The 19723-nt window shown below is 42.8% G+C and overlaps 1 protein-coding gene across 1 annotated transcript in view; it reads right to left on the bottom strand.

The window, feature by feature from the left end:
* Window positions 1-17793, bottom strand: part of dgkg (diacylglycerol kinase, gamma) — a 195083-nt gene extending 177290 nt beyond the window's left edge. The window contains 1 exon segment of the mRNA XM_031796900.1: window positions 17196-17793. The gene's annotated coding sequence lies outside the window, so the exon portion shown is untranslated.
* Window positions 17794-19723: the final 1930 nt, after the last annotated feature.

Below are 19723 nucleotides of genomic sequence, written 5' to 3'. Positions count from 1 at the left end.
GTTGTCTCTGATTGGGAACCATATTTAGGTAGCCTGGGTTTCACTGTGTGTTTGTGGGTGATTGTTCCTGTCTCTGTTTCACCAGATAGGCTGTAATAGGTTTTCGCATTCCGTTTGTTGTTTTGTGTATATATATATAGTTATTTCATGTATCGCTATTCTTCATTAAAAGACATGAGTAACCACCACGCTGCATTTTGGTCCGACTCTCCTTCAACAGACGAACGCCGTTACACTTATTCTAAAAGGTATTAAAATGTTGTTTTCCCTCATCGATCTACATACCATACCCCATAATGACAAAGCAAAAACCAGTTTATACACATTTTTGCTAATAAAAAAAACAACAACAGAAATATCACATTTACAGTACTTTGTTGAAGCAACTTTGGCAGTGATTACAGCTTGATTACAGTGATTACAAGTCTTCTTGGGTATGACGCTACAGGCTTGGCACACCTGTATTTGGGAATTTCTCCCATTCCTCTCTGCAGATCCTCTCAAGATCTGTCACATTGGATGGGGAGCGTCGCTGCACAGCTATTTCCAGGTCTCTCCAGAGATGTTCAATCAGGTTCAAGTCCGGGCTCTGGCTGGGCCACTCAATGACATTCAGAGACTTGTCCCAAAGCTACTCCTGCATTGTCTTGGCTCAGGGTCGTTGTCCTGCTGGAGCAGGTTTTCATCAATGGATCTCTCTGTACTTTGCTCCATTTATCTTTCCCTCGATACTGACTAGTCTCCCATTCTCTGCCGCTGAAAAACATCCCCACAGCATGATGCTGCCACCACCATGCTTCACCGTAGGAATGGTGCCAGGTTTCCTCCAGATGTGATGTTTGGCATTCAGGCCAAAGAGTTCAATATTGGTTCCATCAGACCAGAGAATATTGTTTCTCATGGTCTGAGAGTCCTTTAGGTGCCTTTTGGCAAACTCCAAGAGGGCTGTCATGTACGTTTTACTGAAGAGTGGCTTCCGTCTGGCCACTCCACCATAAAGGCCTGATTGGTGGAGTGCTGCAGAGATGGTTGTCCTTCTAGAAGTTTCTCCCATCTCCACATAGGAACTCTGGAGCTCTGTCATAGGGACCATCGGGTTCTTGGTCACCTCCCTGACCAAGGCCCTTTCCCCCGATTGCACAGTTTGGCCGGGCGGCCAGCTCTAGGAAGTGTCTTAGTGGTTCCAAACTTCTTTCATTTAAAAATGATGGAAGTCACTGTGTTCTTGGGGACCTTCGATGCTACAGAAATTTTTTGGTATCCTTCCCCAGATCCGGTCTCGGAGCTCTACGTACAATTCCTTCGACCTCTTGGCTTGGTTTTTGCTCTGACATGCACTGTCAACTGTGGAACCTTATATAGACAGGTGTGTGCCTTTCCAAATCATGTCCAATCAATTGAATTTACCACAGGTGGACTCCAATCCTGTTGTAGAAAAATCTCATTGATGATCAATGGAATCAGGATGCACCTGAGCTCAATTTCGAGTTTCATAGCAAAGGATCTGAATACTTATGTAAAAAAAGAATACATTTGCTAACATTTCTAAAAAACAGATTTTGCTTTATCATTATAGTGTATTATGTGTAGATTGATGTGGGCAAAAAATATTGTATCCATTTTAGAATAAGGCTGTAATGCAACAAAATGTGAAAAAAGTCAAGGGGTCTGAACAATTTCCGAATGCACTGTATACAAAATGTTAAACGGGGAATCCTGCACTTGAATCTCCTTCCTGACAAAACAAGGTCTATGAGTGGTGTAAAGCTTCTATATTTCTGTAATTTCACGAGAAAAGGAGATATTGTTAATTGGAGTTCCCCGAAAAATTCTAGATTTAATATGATGCATGTATACGAAATGCACAACATGGTGCCTTCACTGTCATCAGAGTACGTGGGAAGACAGAGCATTCTTTATGAGCACAATTATACAGAATAGGAATCGGGGAATCCTTGCATACACACCTCCCCCAGTCTGCATAACAAATTACAAAACATGGCCTGTGAGTGGTATGAGTAAGGCTTCTATTTTTAAGTCGTTGCACAGGAAGAAGAGCCATGGAATGAGCAACGTGAAACCCTTTTATTTATGAATCAGAAACTTGCCAAAATTAAATGAGAAAAAAGCTCACACAGACTTCCTCTCTCTGTTCAGTGTTCTAATGGACTGCAGTGAGTTTTTCAGCCATTCAGACTGTTGATTTTGTGAAGAAAAGAGAGGAAAGGAAAGTGGATATTGACGACTTTGTGATCATACTCAGCCTCTTGTCTTTTTTTGTCTCCCAGCTCTGCAGAGCACTTCCACTACTACACAGATGGGGCAAGGTTTTCTCTATCTCCACTCAACATGCTCTATCTGTTCCCTGGTAAAAGTCGGCTTTTGGTCAATAAAAAAAACATAACATAACATAAATGCACAAATTGAAACATAAATGCACAACTTGCACTGGAGTGAGCCGTTTATGGCTGGAGCATAAAAAAAATGAAAAGCCGCTAAGTAAAACTGCTGTCTGTGAGATTTTATATATTTTTGCCTATTCATTGATGTAAATACCAGTCAATGTAAATACATTTCACTGGTCATGTTTATCGGTCCATAGGTTAATTTGCACAATTTAGTGGAATTTATAGGTTCATTTGCATAATTTGGGGGAATTAAATTGTGTCTATTTTCGTTAGTCGTTATCTTCATCAAACAAGCACAGCATACAGATACAGAGTTTATGAACAGAAAATCTCAGACAGTGGGAGAGCTGCTGCTACAGCTTCTCAAACAGCTTCTTCATTGCTGCTGGAGTGAAACGTGCTTTTATAAGCCCAATCATTGCATAACAATTCTAAATGCAATCCCATGTTAAACAACCTTTAAAAAGAGCTACTATTTTTATTTCTCAACTAGTAATTGAAGAGCGCTTCCCATTCGCCATTCAGGTGTATATAGGCAATGGTAGGCAGGCTTCAGCGCGTCACACACCACTTTGCAATGAGCCTGAAGCACTAGGCATTTTGAAAACATATACTTAAAGGGTAGGAAGCCTTTCGTTTTTACTCACCAATGTAACATTTCCAGCTAATTGCATTATGCAACGAACATTTGCGCGTTGCCTACTGCCTTGTGTGCATTGCTACGCTTATAATGCGGGCTCTCGAGTGGCGCAGCGGTCTAAGGCATTGCAAATCAGTGCTAGAGGCGTAACTACAGACCCTGGCTTGATTCCAGGCTGTATCACAACTGGCCGTGATTGGGAGTCCCATAGGGCGGCGCACAACTGGCCCAGCGTCGTTAGGGTTTGGCCGGGGTTGGCTGTCATTGTAAATAAGAATTTTTTCTTAACCTACTTAATAATTGTCACATCTTCTCCTGCTCCTCCCCTCTGGCGTACGACGTCGTCGGTAACCAGCGTTCCACCACCGTTCATCATTACGCACACCTGGCACTCATCATTACGCGCACCTGTTAATCATTATGATTCACATCTGGACTTCATTACCTTCATCATTTCCTCCCCTTTATATGTCACTCTTATGTTCACTCACTAGTTGGTATTATTCTTGTGTACTGGCTTGTAGCCACATGGAATTGTCTCATCCCAGGTTTTGTTTAATTAAACGTTTCACCTGCTTCCCGACTCACAGTTCCATTATTACAATAATGTAGCCTAGGTCTAGTGGTTGTATGAATTTGGGATCTATTGTCCTACAACTGCCCCAAAGTGTGTTTGGAATAGACCATTTCTTTCTCACACAGAACGACAAGCTGACCAATATAATAAGTGAACTTTTCTACTATGGGAGATATTAGTTTGACATAGGCTAGTGATTTTGCTGTTCCTTACTCGTCTTGTTGGCTGATGAAAAGTAAATGTAGCAGTTTTTTGAACATCTTTAAAGTGCCCATCGGAATTAGGTAAGAAGGATGCACGCTGATTCCTTGAGTTGCATTTTCTGTTAAGATGAATAACCATAATCAAAATGTGATTTCTGTCATTCTGAGCACCATGGGTGGTTACGCACCCAATGCATATGGGTCTGCTAAATTCCTCAAATGTCCGTTAAATTAAAATGATGCCAGTCAACCCCTGACCTGTCTGGTACTGTAGAGACAATGGTGACTCAGAGGTTTTCTATGTCCTCAAGCCATATGTAGTGTCGTCAGACAGTACACCGAGTACTACTCTCTCCAGACTCACTGACCACTGTTTCTTCCTCTACTGTAAGCTTTAGTATTTCATTCGGCTGAGGTTTTTGAAAGCTCTATATCTTGCAATAATGTGTTGATGTGATTTAAAAACAAAATTGAAAGGAACATATTTACATTTATATACTGTAAGTTGATTCTACCTCACTCTCTTACACACACTCACCTACAGTCTTTCTTTTGAACACAGCAATTAAAATAACACTCACACTTTCCTCTTCCACCTGTGTGTGTCCAAATTCTGAGAGCACAATCAGCCACCTACTGACCAGCATCTGAATCGTATTCCTCTCCAAGGGTAGCCTAGTCCCAGATCTGTTTGTGATGTCTTGCCAGTATTCAAGGTCAAGACAGCGCAGTCTGATCCCAGATCTGTTTATCTTTACACTGCCAAGGGAAACAAACTTTACCGTCTCTCCCTTGTTCTATTACGACCAGGGCAAATGTTTACCGGTTCTCTCCCATTTCAGGAAACAGACATGCAAAATGTGTTAAGAATGACCTGCAAAACGTGTAAAGAAAACTCATGGTAGGACTAAAGGGAGTGAGCGTGTACTCCACCTCGAGTGTACTCTACCTCGCTAGTACCTACTGAAACATAAATGCACAACTTGCACTGGAGGGAGCCGTTTATCTCGCCTGAATGGCTGGAGCATGTTAGAGAGACAGCACTGCCAAATTAGGACACTGATCACCACGACGATAAAAGAGGAATGGAGGTGCAAGACATCACCTTCCCTAGAGAGAGAGAGCGAGGGAGAAGGGGAGAGAGGGGAGGAGGAAGAAAGGAGACAGACAGAGAAAGAGGGGGAGCGAGAGAGGGGGAGAGAGGTAGTGGGAGAGAGAGATAAGGAAATACATGGAGTGAGGGGTAGTTTGAAAGAGCATAATCAGTCAAAGGTAATGAGAAGACAGCCAATGCCAGACAGGCACAGCTAGGACTCAAATCCACAAGAATCTCGGTACTGATCTAGTATCAATTTAGATCATAGTGAATAACATTATATAGACGGGGGGCTGATCCTAGGTCAGCACTCCTGCTCTGAGACTCTTGATACACGCATGTTTCACCCAGTATTCAGTTTATCTTCCATTCAGATAACACGGGCTAGCCTAAACCAGCCCAACATGAGCTAGCCTACACTTGCCCAGCACAGGCTAGCTCACATCAGCCCAACAAGGTGCTAGCCCATATTAAGCCCACCACAGGCTAACCCACACGAAGTTCATTCCAGTCCAACACAGGCTAGAGGACACCAGCCCAACATGGGCTAGCCCACACAAAGCCCAGCACGGGCTAGCCCATACCAAGCCCAGTTACTTCATAATGTAGAGATGGGTGCTCATTAAAATATTTGAGGGCGTGGTTTGCAAATTACCCAATTCATGATGTTTATTAAAAATTGCTGACATCATTCAAACCAATGAGTGTTCTGAACTTTAAAACCAATAATCTTGGAAACATATTTTTTCAGATAGAACCTTATAGTTCTAAGGTCTCTAGTTATTTTTGTGCAACAATTACTGAGAGTGCCATTCCAGTTTAAACGTTCCTTGGTGTAAAGTCCTCAAGAAATGAAACTTGTGCACTGCCAATAATAAAGTACATGTGACATATAGAAATATATTCCATAGCAACATATTGTGCCAATGTGGACATGCTTGCTGGCAGGAAGCAACAATGGAATGCAGGATCCCCTCTTCAGGAAGTGACTGTGGTACTCATGATAAAAGCATCACAATGTCTCCTCATCAGTCAGTATAGGCCCTGACCCTCTAATCTGCTGTCAGCTTGAAGTGACTTGTTTGTATGAGTGTGGGGATGTGGCAAGGCTTGCAAACTATCACGAATTATAAAGGGAAACCCAGCCGTGAGATGTCCAGTGATGCTAGCTTGCTTCGAGGCAAGCAACACGGAACCATGTCTGAGAGTACCTCACATCAACACCATCATCCCAGACACCCTGGACCCACTCCAATTTGCATACCACATCAACAGATCCACAGATGATGCAATATCTATTGCACTCCACACTGTCCTTTCCCACCTGGACAAAAGGAAAACATATTCGAGAATGCTGTTCATTGACTATAGCTCAGTGTTCAACACCATAGTGAGCTCCAAGCTCATCACTAAGCTCAGGACCCTGAGACTGAACATTTCCCTCTGCAACTGTATCCTGGACTTCCTGATGGGCTGGCCCCAGGTGGTGAGAGTAGGCAACAATACATCCTCCACGCTGACTGTCAATACGGGGTCCCCTCAGGGGTGTGTGCTTAGTCCCCTCCTGTACTCGCTGTTCACCCATGACTGTGTGGCAGCCCACGACTCCAGCACTATTATTACATTTTCTGACAACACAACAGTGGTTGGCTTGATCACCGACGACGATGAGACATTATATAGGGAGGAAGTCAGTGACCTGGCGGTCCCACAACCTCAGTAAAGGAGCTGATCATGGACTACAGGAAACGGAGTGCCAAGCACATCCCCATCCACATAGGCTGTAGTGGAGGGGGTAGAGATTTTCAAGTTCCTCGGTGTCCACATCACCAAGGAATTATCATGGTCCACACACACCAACTCAGTTGTGAAGAATGCACTACAACGCCTCTTTCCCATCAGGATCCTGAAAAGATTTGGCATGGGCCCTCAGATCGTCAAAAAGTTCTACAGCTGCACCATTGAGAGCATCTTGACTGGCTGCATCACCATTTGGTATCGCAACTGCTTGGCATTCGACCACAAAGCCCTACAGAGTGTAGTGCGCATGGCCCAGTACATCATTGGGGCTGAGCTGACATCCATGACTTCTATACAAGGTGGTGTCAGAGGAAGGCCCTAAAAATTGTCAAAGACTCCAGCCACCCAATTCATAGACTGTTCTCTCTGCTACCGCACGCGGTACCGATGTACCAAGTCTGAAACTTAACAGCTTCTACCCCCAAGCCATAAGGCTGCTAAATACTAAATGCTACTGTTTATTATCTATCCTGATGCATTGTCACTTTATCCCTACCAAAAAATATATGAATAAATGTTTTTATTGTCACATTCACTTAGTGTACAAAACATTAGGAACACATTCCTAATATTGAGTTGCACCGCCTTTTGCCCTCAGAACATCCTCAATTAATTTGGGGCATGGACTCTACAAGGTGTTGAAAGCGTTCCACAGGGATGCTGGCCCGTGTTGACTCCAATGCTTTCCACAGATGTGTCAAGTTCTCTGGATGGGTGACGGACCATTCTTGATACACACAGGAAACTGTTGAGAGTGAAAAACCCAGCAGCGTTGCATTTCTTGACAGACTCAAACCAGTGCGCCTGGCACCTTCTACCTACTACCGTTCAAAGGCACTTAAGCCTTTTGTCTTGCCCGTTCACCCTCTGAATGGCACACATACAAGATCCATGTCTCAATTGTCTCAAGGCTTAAAAATCCTTCTTTAACTTGTCTCCTCCCCTTCATCTACTCTGATTGAAGTGAATTTAACAGGTGACTTCAATAAGGGGTCATAGCTTTCACCTGGTCGGTCTATGTCATGTAAAGAGCAGGTGTTCCTAATGTTTTGTACACCAGATAGGTGCAGTGAAATGTGTTGTTTTACAGGGTCAGCCATAGTAGTATGGTGCCACTGGAGCAAATTGAGGTTAAGTGCCTTGCTCAAAGGCACATCAGCAGGTTTCCACCTTGTCGGCTGGGGTATTTGAACCATCAACCCTTCGGTTACTGGCCCAATGCTCTAATCATTAGTCAATGACCTCGTATCCCTGCCAGTCGACTCGGCACTGGTACCCTGTGTATATACTGTATAGCCAAGTTATCGTCACTCACTGTCTATTTATTCCACGTGGTATTATGTGCCTGTGTGTGTGTAGGGAAGAGAGATGAGATGGGGACAGAAATAGGAATAACTGCTGGTCTGGAAAAAACAGAACCAATTTACTGGGTAACAAAAGAAAACCATGTCAACAGTGGGGCACTCAGGAAAGAGGACAAGCTAATGTTGAACCGAAGTGTCACTGTGTTAAAGGCTTCCGACTGTAACCAGGGTAAGGGTCAAATTAATTTCAATTCAGCCAATTCAATAAATACACTGAATGAGGATAACTCTTCCTGACTTGACTGAATGGAATTGACATTAACCCTTTCCATAACCCTAATGGTCTCAGTGTGTGAGAGGGCAATCGAGGAAAGAAAATTACAGATGGTTGAGGAAGGAATTTTGATTGGCAGTTGTCATGGCAGTTGCACCTAAAATCTAAAGACAGTTTCTGTTTACAGACAAGCTGGAGGTCCAGATGACTTTCTGGGCAATTTAAAAAATAAAACAAAACAGTTCAGCTTGAACTACCACACAATTACAACAGCCTGTGTCTGCCTGGCCTGCAGGTTGCAGCATCACAGCCCAAACTCCAAACAACTGAATACTAAATACTAAACTGCAATTGTGTAGTCCACTTAGTGTATAAAGCAATGCAAAGAAGGAATAAAGATCAACTTTTTAAAATATTTTTTTTCATTATGAATGCTGAGCCTCAAACAGCTCCTAAAAATCAATGCCCTAAAGAAAAATGTCAGGGATTCTTTCATAGCTTGCAAAATACATTTTCAGGTATCATAGCTAAAGAACACTAGCACGCAATTATCTCTGATATGCACTGACCCTGAACCTATAAGGTCACTATGAACATCCATCCGTAAGGAATGGGCCTGACCTGCGCACACCTGCAATCCCCCTACTGTTTATTTGGGTGCCACCTGCTTTGCATGTGTGTTCTTCATCATTGTGAAGACCACATAGGCAACACCTTAAAATATGTCATATATTAGCTTATTCTCAGACCGTTCACAGTGGACACAGACACTGAAACATGAGAGACTCCCATTGTTTTAAAGGGGAGGAGTTGGGAGTAGTAAGTGTGCGTCTCCCATTTGGTTATGTACTAGTATGTTGTTGTGGATAATTTATGAAGTTGTTTCTATTTATTTTCTATTTATTTATTTTTAAAGTCCTTCAAAATAACAATAGTCCCAATACCATCCGCAAAGGATAAAAGTGGACTTTTAATTCTGGTTACATTCAATACCAACACCGTCCATTCAACGTTCACAGTCATCGATCTAGGATCAGTTCCATGAAGCTCTATGAACTGCCTTGCCATAACTCAATTTGAATGGGACTAATAGTACATTTGAATGACACACACACTCGGATTGATACACAGAGGAAAAAGCCTCATGCCTTATTAATTGAGCATCCAGCAGGCCATTGAGGTCTAGTAGGGTATACAGGTCAGTCTAAAATGGATTGAACCACTTGAGCCCTGCTCTTTGATCGTCCTTCCTGACTCAGCCAGGCTCATTATCAGCTACAGTATAGCAGCTCATCACTCTTGTGCCGATAACTGTGTATTGGAGAACTGAATTTCATTAGATGTTCTGACAGGACATGAGGAAAGGGGTACAGACCAAAGGCAAAGTTCAAGTCAAATCTTTCATCTCCTGTTAGTTTAGTGAGAGAACTGGAGTATAGTCAACCTTAGGGCCCTGGACTGAGGGAGCTTGGACTTTGCCCTTAAATGGTATTTGTCCATGATTTGCTCTGTCGGTACGTCAGACAGGATGCTGAAACAGTCCAACACACACATGCACACACACACACACACACACACACACACATACACACACACACACAATCCTTCTTGATCTGAGACAAACACAGAATTAGCACCTCTCATCCATGTAATCACAACTCATCTTCATTATCTTTCTAAATAGGATCTTGTACTTAGTGCCTCCCCTAACTTCTCATCAGACAAAATGTAGCTTGACTGTTTTTATTCAGCTTTCTCCCCCCTGTGCACCTCCTTAGCTGAGAAAGCATCAGAGCTCAGCAGCCAGGCTGTTAGGGCTCTCTATTCTCTAGAGGTCGGGGGGAGGCTCAGAAATACCCCAAGTATTTATGGAGGGGCTGCTGGGTGTCATGGCAACAGGGGGATTGGTATGAAATTGTGGAACTGTGTCTGTTGTGGTAGTGGTGAAGCCAAGCTACAGTATACTGTACTAGATACTAAAGGCCATGCATGGGCAAGCAAGACCAGGCCTGTTCACATCCCAGACTCAGGTTGTTCCTTATCCCTTCTGACCAGCTCCAACATTGGGAGGGCTGGTTCTGAAGAGGCCTGGGGCTGGGAGACAACCAGACTGAGAGGCAAACATTTATATGATGAAAATGAACACCTGTACATCAGAGGTAAGAGGGTTTTTTATGGAACATGAAAACATATTTTAGATTTAGTCATGTAGAGTATCTTACTACGGGCTCTGAATATAACAATTCACAGGATGGGTTATTCATTACAAAAGCAATAACTAACTTGATAATTCAGCACGACTCCACATTAGATCGAGTACCCAAGAGAAACATGTATAAACCACGAGTTACAACTATTGTGTCCAATTACACTTGACTTTTTTGACAAATCAAATCAAATGTTACTTGTCACATGCGCCGAATACAACAGGTATTTCACCTTACAGTGAAATTCTTACTTACAAGTCCTTAAAACCAACAATGCAGTTTAAAAAATATATATTTTAAAAAGTAAGAGGTAAGAATAACAAGTAATTAAAAAGCAGCAGTAAATAACAATAGCGGGATGAAATACAGAGGGTGTCGAAGTAATTGAGGTAATATTTACATGCAGGTAGAGTTAAAGGGGCAATGTATAGATAATTACAGAGAGTAGAAGCAGCGTTGGGGGGGATGCAAATAGTCTGGGTAGCCATTTGATTAGATGTTTAGGAGTCTTAAGGCTTGGAAGTAGAAGCTGTTTAGAAGCCTCGTGGACCTAGACTTGGCGCACTGGGACCGCTTGCCGTGCGGTAGCAGAGAGAGCAGTCTATGACTAGGGTGGCTGGAGTCTTTGACAGTTTTTAGGGCATTCCTCTGACACCGCCTGATATAGAGGTCCTGAATGGCAGGAAGCTTGGCCATTGTGATGTACTGGGCCGTACGCACTACCCTCTGTAGTGCATTGCGGTCGGAGGCCGAGCAGTTACCATACCAGGCAGTGATGCAACCCGTCAGGATGCTCTCGATGGTGCAGTTGTAAAACCTATTGACGATCTGAGGACCCATGTCAAATCTTTTCAGTCTCCTGTGCAGGAATGGGTTTTGTCGTGCCCTCTTCACGACTGTCTTGGTGTGCTTGACCATGTTAGTTTGTTGGTGATGTGGAAACCAAGAAACTTGAAGCTCTCAACCTGCTCCATTACGGCCCCGTCGATGAGAATGGGGGCATGTTCGGTTCTCTTTTTCCTGTAGTCCACAATCATCTCCTTTTTCTGGATCACGTTGAGGGAGAGGTTGTTGTCCTGGCACCACACACGGTCAGGTCTTTGACCTCCTCCCTATAGGCTGTCTCAACATTGTCAGTGTTGTGTCATCAGCAAACTTAACGATGGTGTTGGAGTCGTGCCTGGCCGTGCAGTCATGAGTGAACAGGGAGTACAGGAGGGGACTGAGCACGCATCCCTGAGGGGCCCCCGTGTTGAAGATCAGGGTGTTGGATGTGTTGTTACCTACCCTTACCACCTGTGGGCGGCCCGTCAGGAAGTCCAGGATCCAGTTGCAGGGGGATATGTTTAGTCCCAGGGTCCTTAGCTTAGTGATGAGCTTTAAGGGCACTATGGTGTTGAACGCTGAGCTGTAGTCAATGAACAGTATTCTCACGTAGGTATTCATTTTGTCCAGGTGTGAAAGGGAAGTGTGGAGTGCAATAGAGATTGCATCATCTGCGGATCTGTTGGTGCAGTATGCACATTGGAGTGGGTCTAGGGTTTCTTGGATAATGGGGTTGATGTGAGCCATGATCAGCCTTTCAAAGCATTTCATGGCTACAGACATGAGTGCTACGGGTCGGTAGTCATTTAGGCAAGGTGTTCTTGGGGACAGGGACCATGGTGGTCTGCTTGAAACATGTTGGTATTACAGACTTAGACAGGGAGAGGTTGAAAATGTCAGTGAAGACACTTGGTAGTTGGTCAGCGCATGCTCGGAGTACACGTCCTGGTAATCCGTCTGGCCCTGTGGCCTTGTGAATGTTGACCTGTTTAATGGTCTTACTCACATCGTCTGCAGAAAGCATGATCACACGGTCGTCTGGAACAGCTGATGCTCCCATGCATGTTTGATTGTTAATTGCCTCGCTGTGAGCATAGAAGTTATTTAGCTCCTCTGGTAGGCTCGTGTCACTGGGCAGCTCTCGGCTGTGCTTCCCTTTGTAGTCTGTAATAGTTTGAAATGAAATCACTATTATCTACCATTGTAATGAAATCCCTATTATCAGACTATTGATAAACTTCCCAAGAGAGAAAGCAACAACATGTTACCCAACATTAGTTACAGCCATAGTTACAGCCATTAGAATGAGTAGAACAAGATTCCCCATTCAATGACAAAAATGATAAGCGGAAACCACACACGTAGAACCTCTCATTCTAATAATATGGTTACAGATGGGCATCTTTTCCTTTTCTGATAATTGGGCTTAACAGATGTCTTTGGTTGAATCCCAAATGGCACCCTATTTACTACGCAGTGCACTAAGCAAATATAGTGCACTACATAAGAAGTAGCCATTTGGGATGCAATTTTCTTTTAGCAATCAATCACCTGGAGACATCCTATGAGATTGGTCATGTTAATCACATGGAACCACTGGAGGAATATTCTTACTCACTTATTGATCCTTTTTCACTCCATGTCACGAAACAGGAGCTGTCCACAACGGCTACATTGGGACGTCACTGTCAATGTCCCCCCCATCTTTTCACTTCCTTAACCACTACCTGCTATTACAAACCTAACCTAATCCTGACAACCTCCCTTTATAGTGGATGATTGTAAACATTAATCTAAGTGGCACCACAGACCCTCCTACAGTATACGCACACATAACAAACACACTTACGCACACCTACGCAGGCATTTCTGATTTCCCAGAGGTCTCTATCTCTCTGAACAGATTCCAGACGCCGACCCAAAACAAAGCCGTTGGAGAAGAGGGTGCCGGAGCAGTCTTCTAGTGAGGCTTCGGATGCGTGCACACCAACCACCGCTTCCACGTATATTACTCGCTAATGTCCAGTCCCTAGGTAACAAAGTCAACGAAATTAAGGCAAGAGTTGTTTTCTAAAGAGATATCCGGGATTGTAACATACTCTGTTTCATGGAGACATGGCTAGCTGGGGACATGCTGTTGGAGTCATTACAGCCAACAGGATTTTCAGTGCATCGCGCTGACAGGAACAAACATCTCTCCGGTAAGAAGAAGGGCGAGGGTGTATGTTTCATGATTAACAACTCATGGTGTAATTGTACAAGAACTCAAGTCCTTTTGTTCACCTGACCAAGAATTCCTCACAATCAAATAGGCAGAATCTAAAACAGGAAGGGTAGCTTCAGACAATAACATTGATGTATACGCTGACTCGGTGAGCGAGTTTATAAGGAAGTGTATAAGAGATGTTGTACCCACCGTGACTATTAAAACCTTCCCTAACCAGAAACCGTGGATTGATGGCAGCATTTGCGCAAAACTGAAAGCATGTACCACCACATTTAATCATGGCAAGACAACTGGAAACATGGCCGAATACAAACAGTGTAGTTATTCCCTCCGTAAGGCAATCTAACAAGCAAAGTATCAGTATAGAGACAAAGTGGAGTCGCAAATCTGTGGCTCAAACGCGAGACGTGTGTCTCAGGGTCTACAGACAATCACGGATTACAAAAAGAAAACCAGCCCCGTCGCGGACACCGACATCTTGCTCCCAGACTAGCACAGAGAGGCGGCTCCCTATCTACAGACATTCGCAGGATGGGTTATTCATTACAAAAGCAATAACTAACTTGATAATTCAGCACGACTCCACATTAGATCGAATACCCAAGAGAAAAGTGTATAAACCACGGGTTACGACTATTTTGTCCAATTGCACTTGACTTGTTTGACAAATGAAATCACTATTAACTACCATTGTAATGAAATCACTATTATCAGACATTGCATTATCTTAATTTTACCTAGGACTATTGATCAACTTCTCAAGAGAGAAAGCAACAACATGTCACCCAACATTAGTTACAGCCATAGAATTAGAATGAGTAGAACAGGATTCTCCATTCAAAGGCAAAGATGATAAGCTGTAACCACACAATTAGAAATTAATAGAATGGACATAGAACCTCTCATTCTAATAATATGGTTACAGATGGGCATCTTTGCCTTTTCTGATAACTAGGCTTAACATATGTCTTTGGTTGAATCCCAAATGGCAGTGCACTACTTCTGTATGGCTCCAAGCAAATATAGTGCACCACATAGAAAATAGCCATTTGGGATGCAATTTTCTGTTGGCCACTTTAATAAATGGAACACTAGCCACTTTTTTAATGTCACTTTAAGAATGTTTACATATCTCGCATTACTCATCGCCTATGTATATACTGTATACTGTCTCCTTCACTATCTATTCTTTACTATCTATTGCATCTTAGCTGCTCTGTCACTGCTCATCCATATATTTTATACTTATATATTCTCATCCCATTCCTTTACCAGATTGTGTGTATTAGGTTTTGTTGTGGAATTGTTAGATATTACCTGTTAGATACTGCTGCACTGTCAGATCTATCTAGAAGCATAAGCATTTCGCTACACTCGCAATAACTTCTGCTAACCATGTGTATGTGACCAATAACATTTGATTTGATTTGTTTTGAGCTCAGAGAACGTGATCAGCATAGTCAATTAGTGGTGGTGGTGAATGAGACTCTCGTTCCTCCTCATTCTCTGTAGGCAGGCAGGTCTTCACTCGGTGTATCGTGCAAGAACAGAAGCATCCTACATTGTTTATTACCCAGCCTGCGATTCAGGCATCCGGTCCGGGCGTGAATAACCATTGCTTTCAGTAATTGGATGATGAGGCGTAATTAAGAGTGCTGATTCGATTTGATCAAAGTCTGGCGCCTGAATCACATGGTACAGAGAGAAAGAGAGAGAGAGAGAGAGAGAGAGAGAGAGAGAGAGAGAGAGAGAGAGAGAGAGAAAAGCTTGAGGTAAACGGTGACAGCCTTGACAAACAGAGGTGAGGACTGGAAATCTGTGACAGCTATCACTCGACCCGTCCCACAGCAGCACAGTCAAGAATGTGCTGCATGTTTTTTAATGTATGGAAATGTGCAACATTAGAATCTATTTATGAGAATGCAACTCTTCTGACAACACAAGTTCTTGTGAGAAATAAACCATGACAAAAAGGGGGTAAGTTGAGCCACCCTTGTTTCTGGCAAACCATACACAAAATGGATCATTTGACAAAATATTTAGGAAGAGGTCATCATTTCATGGAGTCTGTAAAGGAAGAAACCACTTGGAAAAAGTGATAAGCAAGTTAAACTGATTTTCACCAAGTCAAATGAATGTATCATGTAAGAGGTTTCCTGATGCCCGTAACTAAACCAAAGTAGATCAATTTCAGATTGTTCTAAACATCATTTAGGGGGATGCAATATAAGCTTGAATATGAAGTCCTTAACCTAACAAGAAAATGCATCCTTATAGCTGTATGGGCTAATATTATCAACATGTTTGCCTTTGGGTAAGTTGAACCAATGGCCATGAGGTAGGTTGAGCCAATGGTTGAACCAATGGCAAGTTGAGCAAGTGGTTTCTTCCCAGGCGTATTGCAAGGCATTATCGCTGGAATATGAGGCAACAATAGAGCCTATGTTAAAAGTGTTTAAAGAAAGATGTTTTAGGTGTTAAGCCTGTTTTCAAATATGCTTAAAAGGATTAAAAGACGAAAACGTGATTGGGATTGTCTTGAACTGTGTTTGGGAAATAAAGATATAGAGGCGAAAGAAACGCACCACCTATTTAGGCGAGGTGCTGGCTAGCGGAGTGGAACACCAAAAAAATAAAAGAGAGCCACACACTCTAGGAGCTCAGATGCAAAAATATTTATGCCCAACGTTTCGACAGGCAATCTGTCTTCATCAGGGTATAAAGATAAAATAAATAAAGATGGACATGGTTTAAAAAAGGTAGTGGTAATATTTAATTCAGTACAGAAATTTGTAGACGGCTTAACTTGAGCTGTGGCTCAATTTACATACCCGGTTGTGCCAAGAGACCACTTATTTTGGACAATAATTTTTTCAAAACTGTTTTGTTTACAATAATTCAGATTATTTCCATACACAACATCCTAAAATATATGTAGATATCTTTGATAGAAAGAACACTATATTTCCCTTGACGGAGTGATGCTGAATGTAAGAAATATCTCAACTTACCCCACTCTCCCCTACTGTTCATCCACATTTTTGTGTATGTAGACATTCTACAAATATGCCCAAAACATGACAATCCGTCTTAGACATCATCCAACATGGCTAAATATAAGAAATAAATCCTGCTTGATGTGTCTGAGAGAAAGGACAGTAGGGTGAGTTCAGTGGAATGACAGAGTAACTGTGTTTCTTTATGGCTCCACCATATTACCCATACATCCATCATAGCCACAATCAGCACAAGCACACACACTGACCCCCATTAGGCCGAAACAAGTTTTAGTATCATTTTGACTAAGAGACTGACCACAACAACCAATATATCAACACACACTGTTACTTAGGACAAAACAGAATGAGTGAAAGTGAAAGGCACTTGGCAAGATGGAAGGACAAATAAACGCACACACACTCACACAGACACACACACACGCACACACACATTCCAGCGAAACAGGGACAGATGCGAGAGCGAGAAAGCGGTCAAGGGCTGGTCAGAAAGTAATAATCAATGGACAATGATTGTCCGCGAAAAGAGATAGAGAGAAACATGGAGTTAAACAGAGAAACAGAGAGAGAAACACAGTGACAGAGAAAGAGATAGAGAATCACAGCTTGTCCCATACCTCTGCCCATCCCAGTAGTTTTGCTGTCTGTGTGTGTGTTCCTTCCTTCAGTATGGGTTGATAGGCAGTCCGTGCTCTCCCTTCCCCCGTGAGCAGAGCAGCGAGCCCCTCACAACACAAACCGGCAGCTACAGCTACAAAGAGCAGAGCCACAGCTACACAACACAGCTCCAGCTACACAGAGAGGCACAGCAAAGGCACTGGAGCCCTGGCAGAGGTAGCAACATCCCTCCCTCCCATTCAGCCTGAATTAATTAAGCTTTTTTCCTCTCTCTCCCTTTTGCTTAGTTCTTCTCCTTTGCTCTGTTGCTATATAGCTTCCTCTCTCTCTGTCTCTCTCTCGCTCTCTGTCTCTCTCACTGTCACCGACTCTCTCTGTTCAGTTCCGTCCCTCTCTCTCTCTTCTCTCTTTTTCTCTCTCTGCCCTAGTGAGTGTTGCTTTGCAGATCCTATGTGATTATTTTCCCAGCCTTAGCAGGCTGAAAATGTCCCTGCACTTTCTTTTCTGACACCCTGTTTACATAGAGCTGTTCACTCTCCCGCTCTCTCCATCAATCTCTCTCGCTCTCTCTCTTATCGACACTGCTTTGCCACAGCGCCTCCAGCCCCCCTACCCTGTAAACCACTAGAGCTCGTGCATCTCTCTCTCCCTCTCCCTCTCCCCCTCCCCTTCATCCTCTCGCTCCCCATCTCCCTCCCTCACACACTCACAGTGCATCCTGTGTGTTGGTAGTATATCTCAGAGAATTCCAAATATATAATTTCAATGTATTGGCCTATTGCGCAGGCCATTTCTTAGAAAAGACAATTCATGGGAAAATTCAAGTGTGTCTTCCACTCAAAAACAACCAACATCACACACACGCACAGCAACACACACTGCCGCGACTTCCACCGAAGGTGGTTCCTCTCCCTGTTCGGGGGATGCGCGGCGGTCGGCGTCACCGGCCTACTAGCCATCACCAATCCTTTTTTCCTTTTCCGTTTGTTTTGTCTTTGTTTCTTTCACACCGGGTTTCATTTGCTTTAATTTCTGTGTGTATAATTACCCCTGTTGCCTGCCTAGGTTTGTGCGGGATTATTCGTGTCATGTTGCTCGTTAAGGTTGTGCCTTATTTATTTTCACGTATTATACCGAGTGTGTATAAGTTTAGGAGCGTTTTTCCTCTTTCCGTGAGTAACTAGTTTCTCTTTTGTCGAGGGCGTTATTTTGGTATTGTACCTGACCTATATGTTTGTGGACTTGCCAGGTAAAAAACGCTACTGGGACATCTCTGCTCTCCTGCTCTTGACTCCTTCACCTACCTCTAAACACAATCGAGTAACACACACACACACACAAGTTGATGTTAATTTGACAGAAATCCTGTATTATTTTCTGGCAAATGTGAGCTAAATAGTGATAATGTATAGTCAGAGAAACAGGAGAGAGCTGGCCCTTTCTCTCTCTCTCAGTCTTTTCTATCTCTTCTGTTGTCTCTCACTACCTCACCTCTGTTTGTTTGCCAATTAATCTTACACTGAACTTATTTCAGCTTCATTAAAGTAGCTGTCCAGTGAAAATCTTTATTTTACAAGTTAATATTCTGTTAACTCATACCCAAATAATGTTGTTGACTCGTCTTCTACTTGTATTTGTGCCCAAACCATACATTGGAGGAAAAACAATTTTAAAAAAACACTTCAAACTTGCTATTTCCTCATAGAGAATTATGTCATTGTGCTGGCTGAGCTTGCCAATCAGCAGTCTACTCATGTGAATATTTTTATGACCGATATACACCCACTCATACTTAGAAAAGTATGTATTTCACTCATATTGTAATTAATTATAGGTCATATTTCATAGAAATCTGGAAACACTGGACAGTTACTTTAAATAAATAAACTCAATACATTTGTAATTGTTAAAAAGAGTTATGGCTATTTCTCTGACACAACTAAAAGGACATCAGCCAAACAAAACAAGAACTAAAGTGATACAAGTAGCCATGCACACTTAGAAAAAGGGTTCCAAAGGGTTATTTGGAACCATTTTTGGTTCCAGGTACAACCCTTTTTAGTTCCAGGTAGAACCATTTTGGGTTCCATGTAGAACCCTGTGTTCTACATGGAACACAAAATGGTTCTACTTGGAACCAAAAGGGTTCTACCCGGAACCAACAAGGTTTCTTTAGGTTCTAGATAGCACCTTCTTTCTAATAGCGTGGGTAGGCAGGGGGCATAATGCCAAGCACCTAGAAGGGTGGTAGTATACAGAGAGAACAGCCTTATGCCATGAGTGCTCTGTAGAAGGACATACACAATGCCCTAAGAAAGCCTCGTCCCAAACAGAACGAGCCCCTGGACAGGCAACAGTCACAATGCCCTAGGGGGGTGAATACGTACTCAAAGGAACATTGCTTTTGTTGATTTCCTCCACAGTGCCAGTAAAATGCTTTAGCATCAGAAAAAAAAAACTTTTATCCAAAGTCTTTTCCACTTTCTAAAGAATGTTTTGATATTCAGTGAGACGTTCAGAAGATTCT

The sequence above is a fragment of the Oncorhynchus kisutch genome, linkage group LG2 (genome assembly GCF_002021735.2).
Source record: "Oncorhynchus kisutch isolate 150728-3 linkage group LG2, Okis_V2, whole genome shotgun sequence".
Classification (NCBI taxonomy): domain Eukaryota; kingdom Metazoa; phylum Chordata; class Actinopteri; order Salmoniformes; family Salmonidae; genus Oncorhynchus; species Oncorhynchus kisutch.
This window is presented reverse-complemented; position numbering and strand designations above follow the sequence as displayed.